Here is a 16,930-nt window from a genome sequence, read left to right as displayed (position 1 = left end):
ACAGCAGACCAGCTCGCCACCTCCCTGAGCCAACACCCTCCTGCCAGCTCAGCGAACCCCAGCCAGGCCGCCGATAACATCACGAAGTGGATCAGCAACTGCGCGGACGAACTCGCCCCGCTGAGGACCCCGCCTAGCAGACCCGGCAGCAAGAAGGCCCCATGGTTCACCGACGAACTCAAGAGCTCCCAGAAGAACTGCCGAGCCCTCGAGAAAGTCTGGAAAAGGGATCCAACAACGGACAACAGGACCTCCTACAAACTTGCCACCCGGAAACACCACCAGCTGATCCGCGCCGCCAAGAGAACAGCATTCAAGGACCGGTTGGACAACAACGCACACAACAGCAAGGAACTCTTCAACATCGTGAAAGAGCTTTCCAACCCCAACGCAGGAAACAACGACATCACCCCATCGCAAGACCTCTGCAACTCCCTCGCCTCATACTTCCACAACAAGATCACAGACATACACAGCAGTTTCAACAACCAACCAACGCACACCACGACCGACCAGCCACCCCCCCCCACCACCACCCTCCACGCCTGGACCCCGATCAGCACAGAAGACACCATCCGCACGATGAACTCCATCCACTCCGGATCACCAACCGACCCCTGCCCTCACCACATCTTCAACAAGGCCGACGCTGTCATCGCACCCCACCTGCGAGACATCATCAACACATCCTTCGACACCGCCATCTTCCCCGAGAGCTGGAAACACGCCGAACTCAGCGCTCTACTCAAGAAACCAACAGCGGACCCCACCGACCTCAAGAATTACCGCCCCATCTCGCTTCTCCCGTTTCCAGCCAAAGTCATCGAGAAGACCGTCAACAAGCAGATGGCCGCCTTCCTCGAGACGAACGGATCCCTCGACCCCTCACAGTCCGGCTTCCGAGCCAAACACAGCACCGAGACCGCCCTCATCGCCGCCACCGATGACATCCGAGCCCTGATGGACAATGGAGAAACAGCGGCCCTCATCCTCCTAGACCTCTCCGCGGCATTCGACACGGTCTGCCACCGCACCCTAATACGGCGCCTCAGCAACATCGGAATCCAGGACAAGGCGCTGGAATGGATCATCTCCTTCCTCGACGGAAGAACACAGCGAGTCCGCCTACCACCGTACAAGTCAGAGGCCTCCGAAGTCATCTGCGGCGTCCCCCAAGGATCATCCCTGAGCCCCACCCTCTTCAACGTCTACATGAGCCCCCTCGCGGCCATCGTACGCAAACACCACCTCAGCATCATCTCCTACGCCGACGACACCCAGCTGATCCTCTCCCTGACCAACAAACCCGCCGCCGCCAGAGCCAACCTACACGAAGGGATGAAAGAGGTAGCCGAGTGGATGACGACCAGCCGCCTGAAACTAAACTCGGACAAGACGGAGGTCCTCATCCTGGGCTCCTCTCCCTCCGCCTGGGACGACTCCTGGTGGCCTCCCGCCCTGGGCACCGCACCCAAACCGACAGACCATGCACGAAACCTGGGCTTCATCCTGGACTCCTCCCTCTCCATGACCAGGCAAGTCAGCAGCGTCTCCTCGGCGTGCTTCAACATCCTACGCATGCTACGGAAGATCTTCTGGTGGATCCCCACAGAGACCAGGAAGACCGTCACCCAGGCCCTCGTCACCAGCCGACTGGACTACGGCAACGCCCTCTACGCCGGGACCACCGCCAAGCTCCAGAAGAGACTCCAGCGGATCCAAAACGCCTCAGCCAGACTCATCCTCGACATCCCACGATCCAGCCACATCTCCGGACATCTCAGAGACCTTCACTGGCTCCCCATCAACAAGAGAATCACCTTCCGCCTCCTCACCCACGCACACAAAGCCCTACACGACCAAGGCCCGAGCTACCTCAACAGCCGAGTCAACTTCTACGCTCCCAAACGCCACCTCCGATCAGCCAACCACGCCCTCGCCGCCGTCCCCCGCATCCGAAGAGCGACTACAGGAGGAAGGTCCTTCTCCTACCTGGCCGCCAAGACCTGGAACTCCCTCCCGTCCGACCTGCGCCTGACCCAAGACCACCTCTCCTTCAGGAAGAAGCTGAAGACCTGGCTGTTCGAGCAGTAGCGGCACCCCCCCCCCCTCAGCGCCTTGAGACCCTACGGGTATGTAGCGCGCTTTATAAGTGTCACTGATTGATTGATTGATTGATTGATTGAGCCCTGCAAACATATCTCAGGCCTGACATTGCAGTGTCTATGAGTGCAGTTTTAAACTGCCATGTTCACCTGGCCAGTGCACCCACTGCCAGGCCCAAACTTTCCCTTTTCTTACATGTAAGGCACCCCTAAAGTAGGCCTAAGGGAGCCCCAGGGTACAGTGTATGTGAGAGGTAGGACATGTTCTGGTGTGTTTTAAATGTCCTGATAGTGAAATTCTGCCAATTTAGTTTTTCACTAACGTGAAGACTATCTCTCCCGTAGGTTATCATTGGAGCTGCCTTGGAACAACTTACAAGTGTAATCTTCAATTGGGAAAATATAGAGATTTGGAGTTTGGGCTCCCTGAGCTCAGAATTTAAAAATACATACTTTAGTAATGGCGTTTTTTAAGCTTTGTGTTTGAAAATTCCACTTCTAGAAAGTGGGCATTTCTTGCTTTACCATTCTGTGCTTCTGCCTGCCTATGGAATCTTTGTCTGATTTAGACTTACAGCTAGGTTGTTTGTGCATTCACTTTAGGCAGTCACACAAAGGGAGCTGAGGTGTGCCCTGCATATCCTAATTGCCCATCACCAGGCTAATGGGCCTTACTGAGCTAGAGTGATAGGAGGAGTTGTCACTGACACCTGAATAGGGCTGGCCCTGGCCACCCACAAAGCTGTCTCCGCCCCCCTATAGTGTGTCTGGAACCAAGGTCGGGCAAGACAGGACCTTGTGGCTCACAAAGACTTTCCTTTGAAGTATGCCAAATTCAAAGGCAGCAAGGAGTAGAAGTATGGGACCTCCTAAACATCTCAAATCAGAACACTTCTGGACTAATGGACATTCTGCCTAAAAGGGCATAAGCATATAACTATTAACCCTAGACCTTGGGACTAAGGACTCTGCCAAGAAGAAGAGCTGAAGAGCTGTCAGGAGGAGTGCTGCCCCTTTGCTTTGTGTTACATTGCTGGGTTGGTCTGCAGTTACCGGTTTTGTCTGTGGGCAGCGCGAAAGAACTGGACTTTGCTTTCTTGTATCCTGCTTTTCCATGGTTTTCCAAGGGCTTTGTGTGTGCTTGCCTCCTGTTGGAAGTCTCATGGCCATCAAAGTCTTCATCTGCAGCATCTCTGAACTCCACTGCTGGGAGTTCTTACCTGCCAAGTGTTGCCAATTCCAGTCCTGGGCCCTTGGAGGTGGTTCTTCTGCTTCAAGACTTGAAAATCCACACATTGCCCTTGCAGTGTTGTTTTTCCCTACACAAGCTATCAGTGCGTTTGAAAAACCAGCGCATTGCCACGGTGCGGCTGAAAAAGATCGATGCAGCGCCTGTTAGTGGCCTGAAGAACCGCCGCAGCCCGAGTCCAGAGCACTGAGTCTCCAACGTCCGAGACTCTCGCTCCGACTTAAGATGCCGGTCCTACTGTGCGGCTGAAGGAATCGAAGCATCACCTGTCTGTGGGAGTTGAAATCGACGCAGCTGCTGTTTCACACCACATCTACATGCAGCACCTGGATTTTCTCACACATTACACCTGTGCTCTAAGTTTCCAACCATCTCCCCGCCAAAAGGAGTCGCCTCTGAAAATCGATGCATCAAGTCAACTGGCTGTAAGGAGTCGACACAACAATTCTCTTGCATTACTGATGCATCCATTCCCCTGGTACTCAAGAACCGACAAATCTCTCTGTTTTCTGATGCTTTCCTCCCTTGCGGCTGCTTTTCAACTTAGATTTTGACACATCAAAGGTACTTTGTGCTCAAATCACAATCTATGCATCCATAGAGTTCTGTGGATAGATTTGCTTAAACATTTTGAAAGTGATATTTTGGTCTTGTTTGGTTTAGATGTTACTGTGTTTTTCTGTACAAAAATGCTTTACACATTGCCTCTGAGGTAGGCCTGATTGCTCATGCCAAGCTACCAAGGGGTGAGCAGGGGTTATCTTGGGTGTGTAACACCCTTACCCTGACTAGAAGGAAGGGCCCTTACTTGGACAGGATGCAAGCCACTGCCAACTTGAGACTCCCGGCTGAAGCGTGGGTTCTTGGTGGGAGCCTTGGCTTTGGCGGGAAGTTTGAGGCTCTTGATATCGGAGGCGGGAAAACTCTGAGCTGGTAAAGTCTGGAGTTGGGTCCCTAGAAAGCATTGCTTTGATGCTGCTCCCAGTGAATTCCTCTATGTTCTGACTTAGAAACCTTTCTGAAAATGAAGTTCTGTTCAGCAGGGTAAATCAGCAAGTTTATTTCCACTGGCAGTTCATTGCCAGTGGCTGTGGCTTGGCGGTGATTATTATTATTAAAATTATTATTAAAAGGCTCTTCTATAGCGCATGGCCACTCGGGAGCATCCCAGCGCTTAGGACTAACCAGAAGGAGATGGATTAAAAATGCAGGTCTGTATTATCTAGCTTTTTGGGAACAAGAAGGTTTTTAACTTTTTCCGGAAGGCAAGTAGGTTAGGCTCTTGACGAAGAGGTGGAGGAAGAGCATTCCACAACCCAGCCGCGTTATGCGAAAACAGACGGCCCCCTGTACGGGCCCTGCTAATCCTGGGAGTTATCAGAAAGTTTTGTTGGTTTGAGCGAAGGTTCCTAGTGGGTTTGTATGGCCTGATCATGTCATCTAGAATGGGGGGGCCTCTTCCGTAGAGTGTTTTATGGACCGTGCAGAGTGTCTTGAAGTGGATTCGCTCCTTTATGGGGAGCCAGTGCAAGGTGCAGAGCGCGGGCCTGGCTGATGTACGATGGCTAGTGCCCGTGAGTAGCCGTGCTGCGGAATTCTGGGCAACCTGAAGTTGCCGTATAACCGAAACAGGGGCTCCAAGATAGAGCGCGTTTCCATAGTCCAGCCTAGATAAAACAAGGGACTGGACTATGGTTTTCTTAGCTGTTTCGGGTAGCTGAGGGAGGATTTTTCGAATTGTTTTCAGCAATCCGAAGCAGGTGGCTACTGTCTTCCTTGCCTGGATCTTAAATGACAGCTCTGCGTCCAACCAAAACCCGAGACTCTTTATCTCGGTCTTTGGGGTGGGTCCAGAACCCATGCAGGAGGGCCAGTGTATCAAGTTGTTAAATATGGCCTTTTTCCCTAGAAGCATCAGCTCCGTTTTTCCTCCATTCAATTTGAGGTGGGACAAGTCCATCCATTTTGCTACCGCCTCCAGGCAACAGCAGAGATTGGAGGGGGGGGGACTCCACCTGATTAAGAGAAACAACTAGCTGGGTGTCGTCAGCATAGCTTACTAGTTGGATTCCAAAGGGAGCTACTACTTCCGCCAGGGGCGCCATATAAACATTAAACAGTGTGGGGCTAAGGGAGGAACCCTGTTGCACCCCACACTGTAATGGTATTGGTGGAGAGCAGCTGTTTCCTGAAAAGACCTTGAAGAATCTGTCGCCAAGAAAGGACTCCAGCCACATAAGTGCCCTGCCTTTGACACCAATCCCTCTGAGACGAGACAGGAGGACACGGTGATTCACCGTATCGAAGGCGGCACTGAGGTCCAGGAGGATAATGGCCGCGCTGCCACCTGCGTCCAGAATCCTCCTGGAATCCTCTACCACCCTCAACAGTGCCGTCTCTGTTCCCTGTCCTCTCCGGAACCCGGTTTGGGTTGGATGGAGCAGATTGTGGGTCTCCAGAAAGGATGCTAGTTGTTTGTTTACCCATTTCTCGGCAAGTTTACTAATGCCAGGGAGCAGGGAAATGGGACGGTAGTTGGAAAAGTCTTGGGGGTCGAGGTGTGGCTTTTTTAACAAGGCCCTGACCATGGCCAGTTTCCAGTCTTGAGGAACCTTCCCAGATTCAAGTGAAGTGTTAACTAAGTGGGTGATGTATGTACTGATATTGGGCAGGGCTAGGTTTAGGATGTTCATAGGGGCAGGGTCTAACGGGGAGCCGCTTTTTATAGAGTTGAAGAGCGAGGGTAAGAGCTCTTTACTGAGGGGAGGAAAAAAGGGGAGGCAAGGCGAAATACTATCAGTGTCGTCTGCCAAAGGAGGGATTGGTTCTTCCAAAGGTAGGGGAGGGAGGGAGAGGAGGATCTTTTGAATTTTTTCAGCAAAATAATTCGCCAGATTGTTACAGTGAGCGTCAGCTTCCTCCATACAGGGTGGTGATGATGATGGATCGGGGACTTTTAACAGAGATTTAGCTATCTTAAACATCTCTCTTGGGGCGTTGGCGGAGACCTCAATTTTTTCTGCATAGAAGATGGATTTGGCCGCATTAAGAGCAGATTTATATTTTTTTAAGGTGAGTCTATATTCAATTTTTTTTTCTTCCTCAAAGTGTTTTCGCCACTGCCTCTCCAACCGTTTACATTCTTGTTTCAGAGACCTTAATTCTGAAGTAAACCAGGGTTGTTTAGTGGGGCCTTTCTTTTTGGAGATATATTTTTTTGGGAGTACACTGTCCAATGATAGTTCGATCCATTGGTTGAAGTCCGTGTTTGCCCTATCAATATCCTGATTGGCCTGGGGTTCACTTGTTTTCAATGCCTCTACCCAGTCACTCGCTTCTAATTTCATCCACCGCCTGCCCAAAGTTTTACTGGGCGATCCAGTGGTAGCCTCTGGTTCTTTTTCAAAAAAGTTCAGAAACATTTTCTAAGTGTCCAGTCTTATAGCTTTTTAGGGGAAAATAGTACACTCTTACTCCATATAACTGTCCAGGACCGTTTGGGGATCACATGGGGGCTAGGACAAAGACTGATTACGAGTTTGGTGGTCTGATGGACTGCCAAACCTGTGGTGGCATTGTGGCTACCGCCGCACCGGAGGTCCGAACACCATATTACGAGTTTAGCGGTCGGACCGCCATAGGACCGCTGCTACCACCAGGGATACTCAATCCCTGGAGGTCTTGCAGCAGTCTGAAGCCCACAATATGCTGGCGGTGCTGCTGCGGCACCACCAAGCATATTATGAGTTTCCTCACCGCTACATTTTCATTGCAGAGAGCCCGCCATGAAAAATGTGGCAGTGAGAAATTGAAGAGGGCCCAACAGGGCCCCTTGCTGCCCCTAGGCCAGGGGATGCATGCAGGGAGGCATATAGAGTGCCCCACTGTCTGTATGCACCCCCTTTTCCAGCACGGCATGGACTTCACAGTCCATGTCGTGCTGGAACATGCTGTATGGGTCCCCTGGTGCTGCCTTTCAAAGGCTCACATACAAGCCTTTACAAAGGCACCACCATGGGCCAGCCCCCGCAAGAGCACCAACCTGTATTCCAATTGGAATACGGCGGGAGGCCAGACTACGGGTTTGGCGGTCTTGGAGCAGGGCGCTGACATGGCAGCCCACTCAAAGGTCACCAAACTCATAATCAGGCTCTCAAACTCCCAGAAGCCACGAGCAGGGTCCAGGAAAAATCCAGTTAGAAATGGCCAGCTAAGCTCTTGAGGTACTGAGTACAGAATTCCATTCACGGGGGCTCAGAAATGCCAGAGTCAGTCCTGTGTGGAATTTGTAGTCTAATCAGTAAAGACATTAGGTAACGGGTTGACTGGAAGTAAAGTGCAGGATTATGAAGAACTTTCAGCCAGATTCATCAAAGCAACATTCTGCGAATTCCAAATTGCGATTTTTACCGAATCGCAATTCAGAACTTGCCGATTGCGATTTTGCTTCAATCGCATAATAATCGCAGATTTGGCCGATTTGTTGATTGAAATTGCGATTTCGCTATTACCGAAATCGCTATTTGCGATCTCGCTAACTGCAAGATCGCAAAAACAGGAAGTCGCATCTCGAGCCCAATGATGACATCACAACCAGGAAGTAGGCTGTTCCCTCCCTCATTCAGACCACAGAGCCTGAAACTGGAAGCAGGACTGGGAAGAGATCCACAACAATGAAGTTGCAGCACCGCAGCAGGACATCCACAACCTCCAAAATGTCACAGGAAGCAGCAGGGGGCAGTGTCCCAGGGAGGAAGAGGAAGATTAAGTTCTCTGAGCAAGAACTTGAGTTTCTAATTGAGGGGGTCTGCAAGGACCATGCACGCCTGTTTGGCAAGGACTCCAGGAGGGTGCCAGAGGCTGACAAGCGCCGCATCTGGCTGCGCATCCGCGCTAAGGTGAATTCTGTCAGGGTGACCCAGCGGTCAATAGAGGAATTGAAAAAGAGGTGGTACGACCTCAGAGGGCGTGTCAAAGAGAGAGTTGCGGAGAGGCTGGGTGAGCGACTTGCCACCGGTGGAGGAGACCCCACTGCCACACCCAACACCCCACTGGAGGACCTCGTGGAGGATACTCTGACTCCTGAAGCCTGCGTGGGGGTCATCCAGCTGGACTTGTCCCGTCCCACCCAACAATCCCAAGTTAAGTGCCATGCGACTGCGAGCCCGTCCCCTAACAATGCCCATGACCCCTGAGCTAGCAATTTGTCAACCCCAGTAATGCAGGCCATGCTCACCTGAAATGCCCTATTGCATTGTGGAAGTTGTAGTGTAACAAACAATCCAAGTTAGCCCAACACAGGCAGACCTGTCAATTCAAAGTTATTCCAAAAGCTAGTCAGGGAAAGCAGGCCTGCATGTATGTAGCAATATCTCATGTGCAAGCTACATATCATTAATCATGCACCCATTTACATCACAGGTGCAGCAGAGGAGCCCAGCACCGACAGCGAGGCCCTACATATAGATGAGTACCCGGAGGACACCGAGGGTGAGGGCCAACCTGAACCAGGACCATCTCAGCCTCCTGCAGCAGTACCACCACAACCCCCCCATGTGGGCAGGGCCACTCCGGCAGCCACAGGTGCCCAGCAACCACCCCAACCGACAACCACGGCAGTGGTACATGCCACACCACCAGCAACCAGGAGGCAGACGAGGCGCACAGCCGCAGTCAGGTCGCAGTCCCGCGGACTGACGCGCCATCGAACGCGCATGCTTGCGGTACATCTTACGCAGGCGCGTCACCTGGCTGCCATACATCTGCAGCTCACCAATACCGCGCAGGATGTTGGACAGCTGACCACAGCTGTGCGAGAGAACAACCAGATCCTGGTCTCCCAGCCGGACATCACCCGCCGGCGCCACCACCAATTACTGACCCGCCTGTCCGCCTACACCAGGTCTAATCATATTATTGGCAATGCAACATCTCAACTTGCCCGCCGGTCATTCGCAATGCAGGTGCAAATGGTACAGTGTTGCCAGGACTTTGCCAGGTCATTGGATCAGGTGACAGCAGCAGTGCTCAGAATGCAGCCAAGTGGCCATGGTGAACCAGGGGGTGGTGATAATGTCAGCGAGGGCACGTCAAGCCACAGCAGCATGTCCTTGCCGCCGGCGCCTGAACGCCGCCGCAGCAGCAGGCCCACTGCCGCATCAAGGACCAACACTGCAATTGAGGACAGCGAGAGGTGACTGGGAGCCTCTGGACGGAGGCGCCGCTGACACTTTTCACTCTGCCTGCAGGGCCATGCAGTATCTGCAAGCAAGCCCTCTACCCCTGCATGGGGACGTATGACGCAATACTGTTCCCATGTGCACTCATGGACAAAAAAGCCACATTATTGTGCTTGAACCTTAAGAATTCATGGTTTAACGTAAATACGACTCATGTCATTATTACATTTGTTATGCATGAGTGCAGTGTTGTGTGAGGGGAATGTGTGCACTAGAAACAGTTAATTGTGATGCTGCTGCAGGATTCTCCCCCCCGTGCATGACGCACATGTGCAGGTGGACGGTTGTCCCCTTCCGACTCACTGCCAGAGATCTCGACAGGTATCCTGCGCTTGGTAGCAATGTTGTGGAGTATTACACACACGGCCACGATGCGGCAGCAGACCTCAGGCTTGTATTTGATGGCCCCATCAGTCTTGTGAAGTATGCGGAATCTGCTCTTCAAAAGGCCAAATGTCCTCTCAATGCAATTTCTTGTGCGTATGTGTGCAGCATTGTATCGCCGTTGCTGTGGTGTAGCAGGGTTGAGGTATGGGGTGAGGAGGTACTCATGGAGACCGTAGGCGCTGTCACCTAAATGAAAGGAGCAGAGGGCGAGTGCCTGTTCTGCACAGCTACATGATCACAGTGTACTTTATGGGGGCATGTGTACTTACCTAGTAGGTGTCCTTCGCCAAAATCTCCCCTGGCCAGTCGTGTGGGAATGCCGCTGTGCCGGAATATGATCGCAAGAGCTAGTTCGCAGCTATAGCGATAGCAATTGTGCTTCATGAATCTGGCTGTTAATAATTTGTTTATAAAGGAACACATTTTAAGTGACTGTATCAATGAAAAGTTGCACCAGCATCTGGTAGACCTAGGTCCAATTTCTCCCTAAGAATTGGGAAAGAAGGCAGACTACTGGCTCAAGACAAGGGTATCCAAGACAACCACTGGGGTGACCAGAAGAAAGGGGCCACAAAGCCTCCCCAGGAAAAGGTTAAAAACCCCAAAGATAAAATACAAGACTCTTCTAAAGGCCCCCAAAATCCTGGTCAGGGGTGTGGGTGCAAGAACTCTTCCTAGCCCACTAGTGGGTGCTAGGGGAAACATTTAGCTCATATAAAGGCCTGGTGTTTCCACTGTTACAAAAAGCGACACCGGACTGGAGATTCTGCCTGTCTAAACAAACCAGCTCCAAGTCCCCCACCAGTTTCTAATGGTATGGCAAATCTCCAGATGGGATCAATAGTGTGCCCATAGCAAATCAGGGTTCAAACTGAGGCTGTTTTAGTCCCTGAATGGGAGGGAGGGCTAGCCGCTTTGGCTGTCAGGCCCCATAATTTAAAGAAGTACCGGCAGCACCCCCTGTGAATGGGACTAAGATAGAAACACCGAGGGATACAGGTGCCAGTGTCACTATGCTGAGAGATACACTGGTTTCCCCAGAGCAATACTGGGCTCGAAAAACCTATCCAGTTACCAATGCTAACAATGTCACCACTAACTATGCCATGGCTATGGTGATATTAGACTGGCGGGCGATTGCTGGCCTGAAACAGCTAGTGGTCTATCCGCGGCGCACAGCCCCCTGTCTGCTTGGAAATAATCTGGAAACCTCAGCATCGGCTGAGGCAGATCCCTGAGATGGTGTGTATAAAGACCAGAGCACAGTTCCTAGCACAGGGCATAAAATGAGTGTTGGAGCCTGAAATCTATGGCCCAACCTCCCAAGAGAAAAGGTAGGAAGACTGGTGAAACAGCTTCCACACAGCAAAAAGATCAGGACCCCTCTCCCCAGAGGAAACTGAGCCCATGGAGCTTGAACCTTACAAGGTAGAGCTCTTGGGACAAGGGGGCCCTCCAGGGAACAGCTGTGCCTTGGACAACAGCAGGTCTGCCCCACTTTTGAAGGCCTGAGGCAGAAATCTGCTGCACAGGAGCAGGGAGATGTCAGTGGGTCCCACAAGTTCTATTGGGAGTAAGGACTCCTGTACACTGAGGCCAGAGACCTCAAACCTGGTCCCACTACGAGAGCGGTAGTTCCTCAGTTGTATAGGGAGTTTCTACTCACTTTAGCTTATGAAATACCCCTAGCTGGGCATGTGGGCCAGACCAAAACTTGGGAAAGATTGGACACCCACTTTTATTGGCCCCTGATGTCCCAAAAAGTGAAGTTGTTTGTAAGCTCCTGTGCCACCTGTCAAGCCAGGGGGGTACCCAAAGGTCCGCTTAATTCTACTACCAGTGGTTGGAGTACCCTTTGAGACGTTAGGAGTGGATTTTGTGGGTCCACTTGAACCTCCCACAGCCTCAGGAAACAAATTCAATCTAGTAGTAGTGGATCATGCTACTGGGCATAAAAGCCACCCCACTTAGGACTTCTACAAACTGTGTGGTAGCCAAGGCCCTCATTTGGTGTCTTCACCAGGGTAGGGTTTCCTAAGTAAGTAGTATCAGACCGGAGTACCAACTTAATGTCTTCAAACTTAAATGTGGGATGAGTGTGGAGTGATCTACAAGTTCCCAACACCTTACCACCTACAAACCAATAGACTTGCTAAAGGATTTAACAAGTTATTGAAAGGCTTGTTAATGGGACTCCCTGAAAAACTCAAAAGGAGATGGGATATTCTGTTGCCCTACCTGCATTTTACCCACAAAGAGGTGCCTCATAAGGGAGTAGGGTTGTCACCCTTTGAACTTCTGGTTGGCCACCCTGTAAGGGGACCATTCTCACTAGTGAGGGAAGGATGGGAGAGATCCCATCATGAACCAAAGCAAGATATGATGGACTATTTACTAGGCCTTTGCTACAGGATGGCAGATTTCATGTAGAAAGCCTTCAAGCACCTTGAGGCCAGCCAGGAGCTCCAGAAATTCTGGTGTGACCAAAACGCTGCACAGGTGGACTTCCAACTAGGGCCACAGGTGTGGGTTTTGGAGCCAATGGCCTCAAGGGCCCTTCAGGACAAATGGAGTGGCCTTACCCTATCCTGGAGAAAAAGAGTGAGGGCACATATGTGGTAGACCTGATGGCTACTGAAGAGGCCCAGGAGACAGAGAGTGAATCTCTCCCTGACCTCCTCTCTTATAGCCCCAAGATGGATCAGTGGATGGAATTGTCAACTCTGACACCCTCTCTGCCCAACTGCAAGCTCTTTTCTTGACCCCTGGTCAGCACCCTGATTTATCCATGATGTGGACACTGGAGATATCTTGCCTGTTAAAACAAAAATCTATCACCAGTGTGACCAAGTCAAGGAAAGTTAGGGGCTGCCAAATACTTATGCACCTTTGACTTAACTACAGGGTACTGGCAGATTGGCATGGACCCTGGAGCAAAAGAAAAGACCCCACTCTCCCCACCTGATGGGCACTTCCAGTTTACTGCATTGCCCTTTGGTCTAAATAATGCCTCTACAAGATCGGTGAATCAAGTCCTTGCTGGGTTTGAAGGATTTAGTTCAGCTTATCTTAATGCTATTGCTGTGTTGAACTATTCCTGGCAGGTTGACCTGGTCCACCTGAGGAAGGTTTTACAGTCCCTGCAAGCTGCAGGCCTAACAATAAAGGTATCCAATTAGGGCAAGGAACTGGTGTGTACTTGGTCCACCTTGTAGGTGGAGGCAAATTCCAACCCCTTCAACCCAAATTCCAGACCATCCTGTATTGGGAGGTCCAACAACCCATATCCACGTAATGGCATTTCTTGGCTTGACTGGGTATTATAGGTGGGTTTGTGACTGGATATGGGTCCATTGTGACTCCCCTCACTCAACAAGAAGCCAGAGAGAGTCAACTGGACAGTTGGCTGCCAAAAGGCGTTTGACACCCTGAAAGAGGCAATGTGCTCAGCATCTATTCTAAAGGCTCCAGATTACTCCAAGCAGTTCGTCCTACAGAGCTAGGGATAGGCAAGGTCTTTTCCCTAACCAATGATGATGGACAAGACCAACCTGTTGCTTTCATAATCCGAAGGCTACTTCCCAGGGAGTCGTTTTGGAGTGCCATTGAGAGGGAGGCTTTTTCTGTGGTTTAGTCCCTGAAGAAGCTGAGACCATACCTGTTTGGCACTCAATTCCTATTTCAAACTTGCCACAGACCTCTCAGATGGCTAATGCAGATGAAAGGAAAAAACTCAAAGCTTTTGAGGTGGTCCCTATCCCTACAGGGATTGGACTTTACAGTGGAACATAGACCTAGCACTGCCCATGCCAATGCAGATGGCCTTTCCAAATATTTCCACTTAGATCATGAAGACTCTCTTGGGAAAGGTTAGTCTCATCCCCTTTCGTTTGGGTGTGTGTGTGTGTGTAGGAAAGTGCCCCTTTTTGCACGCTTATCCCCCACATTTTGCCTGACATATGATGCAATCTAACTTGACGTGCCCTGGATTGTACCCACAATTGGCACATCTCTGGCCACAGGTAAGCTGCGTGTTTTGGTTCAGAGAAAAGTGAAGCGTCGACATGGCATACATCCCTGTGTGCTATGCCTGCAACTCACTGCCTAAGGCCTAGGTAAGCCAACCCTCAAGCAGGGTGCACTAGCCCTAAGGTGTGGTTATTTGAACCCAGCACACCTACAGTGTCTAACTTTATTCTGAAGCATTGTAAGTGTAGTAAAGTCATAAAGAGTAGATGGTCTGGGAGTTGGTCATTACAAACTCAATAGCTCCATAATGGATTTACTACAAACTGGGAAGTTTGGTAGAAAACCTCTGAGCACATTAAACCCACACTGATGCCAGTGTTGGATTTAAATACACTCATAGGGCATCTTAAAGATGCCCCCTGAAAATCGGCCAACCCTGGTGTGTTTCCTGAATGGCTGCCCGCCATTTGCCACCACCAGACAGGTTTCTGGACCCTGGCTAGAGAGCCTCTGCTCTCTAGGTCCACAAACAAAGGCCTTCCTGGGTAGAGGTGTCATGCCTCCTCCACCAGGATTGGCTGGGTCCTCGGAAGGGGAGGTTTCAAAGGCCTTCTTCCTTTGGAAGCTGTCCTTGCCTTTTTCTGCCCCCATACACTGGCTCCCACCAGTTCTGTCCCCTACTTTGGGTGGAGAAATTGGCGGGAATACCAAGCTTGGAAGAGAGTTGTGTCCATCTTTGCCAACCCCATTCATCAGGTGGGGGGGTGAGGTGGGGTCGAGCACACATTTCAGTCCCCTCCATCTTGAACATGGACTACTCAGGCAATTAGGGAGAGGCTAATGCCCCCTTCTACTTGATTCCAGATTGCGGCGACACCATGATACTGCACCACTCTGCACCCAATGCCCACAGCCCGAGTCTGAGAGGCCAAACACCACACAGAGGTCTCCCAGTGATCCTGACCTGTGACCTGGTGATCCCCGATGTCCCTCAAGCTTCGAGATGATGCCTGTAGCCACAACCTGAAGGGTCCCCCGACCATGACCGGAGCTTTTAAGAAAACCGGACTTCAAAAGACACCCCTGCACCCGACGCCCCATAGCCTCGGGTGGCCTAACCAATGATGTTCAGGCACCCCACAAAAACCCAGCTTACCTCTCCAGCCGGGGGTCACCTTCAGGAAGTCTCCCTGCCCTAGCCTGCAGCAAATTCGCACAACTGAAGTTCTTCTTTGAAACGCACAGGGTCCACGATGTCCTTTTTGCAACCTGCACTCGACCATCCCGGTGGCGCTGGTGGTACAGTTCCTGTGATGGTCATTGGCCCCTGCAGTGTTGACCTTAACCCCAGGAGCTTTTCTCCCACAACCGAGTAGCCTGCTCATCAGCAGTCCCTAACCGAAGGCCCCCGTAACCCCATTGACTAGCATTGGGCCCCTGCACTCTGCACAAGGCTGCCCCAGTGCTGCTGGTGGTGCAACTTTGAGTGCTCATCTAGACCATGGGGAACCGTGGTGTTAACCCCCAAAACCCCCACTCGTAAGTTGTGTACTTACCTGAGAAACCGCTAACACTTTTCTCCCATAGTAACCCATTTAAGAGATTGTGTTGAACAGATGTTTGTTTGGGGAAAAGAGAACTAAAAATGCAAATGTATAAAAAAGTCTTACTTAACTTTTATTGTGTGACCCTAAGGTGTGGTATATAGGCATACCACCCCAGCACTCAAAGTAATCCAAAAGTAACTCAAAAGTCATCTGAAAGTAATTACTGTGTAGTTTAAACTGTTTCCAAGGCATGTACAAACTTGTAACGATTGCAACTTCAATTACAACTGCAATTCATTGAACAGTCTTGCATTTGAGAGTATATTGTACTTACCTGTGCCAAGAACGGCTTGATTCTAAAAATAAAAACAATAGTATACCTTTTTTAAACTTACCTAATTGGTCTGGATTCTGTCTCTGAGTGTGTGTAATCAGTCCTTGATTAAGTGAATACAATAAATGCTTAACATACCCTCTGGATAAGCCTAACTGCTTGCCCACACTACCACAAAGAGAGCTGTTAGTACTTAACTAATTTAATCTGTGCTATACCTCTGGGGACTCCCTGGACTCTGTTCACACCATACCTCACTTTGGTGTTGTACATACAGAGTCCGGTTCCCTCACTGATGCTCCGCTGACTGGGGGTGAGCAAGCAGACCATGGCATAGTAGGCTGATTTGGGGCACAGTTATGTAAATCTGTGCTCAGTGTGTTGTACGGTTTCCACTTTTCAGTTGGAACTGCTCGTTTGTTTGGGCAACATAAACGTTAGAATGGTGCCACACTGTTGCCAGACTGATTCTAAGCACCCACTCAGGATATGTTGGCTTACAGGTCAGCTAGCTCACAGTGCCACCATAAGTACCCCTACCTAGTAAAGTAACAAGTGGTTTGGGCAACCTCAGAACATGAGAACCCTGACCCTCCCAGGAATCATAGTAACAGATCTGGAAACTGTTTGCTCAGTCACTCGTGCTCGCTCATAGAGGTATACAAGAAATACACCAAGGGGGTGTTCAATATGTATTGAACCATTGTGATTCTAATATAAAATATGTGCACTGCAATAATCAATAGATAAACAGATAAAAGTGTATCCTAGCTTCTGTGTCAATGCTCCAGCTGAGCTAACATTGTTTATTGTCTCTGTGATAGCAATGTTACCTCATGGACGAAATAACAAACAGCATTTGTACAATGTGTGTCGAGGCCTTCTATGAAATGTTCAAGGTGTCATGATAGTGTAGGTTTTGTAAGCAATGTGGTGTCAGAGAAAATAATCCTGCGCTGTGACACAAGCAAATGTGTCTCAAAAGTAATTGTGTTGTATAGGAGGCAACTTAAGAAAAGTGTTCATGTAAAAATAGCAGTGTTTCTTGCTGGGCCTAACAGAGCCATGTGCAATGATGCATACCACCGGGAGTGATGCTG

This window comes from Lissotriton vulgaris, chromosome 2_1 (assembly GCF_964263255.1).
Source record: "Lissotriton vulgaris chromosome 2_1, aLisVul1.2, whole genome shotgun sequence".
Lineage (NCBI taxonomy): Eukaryota > Metazoa > Chordata > Amphibia > Caudata > Salamandridae > Lissotriton > Lissotriton vulgaris.
The sequence above is the reverse complement of the archived record's forward strand: the minus strand, read 5'-3'. Positions refer to the sequence as shown.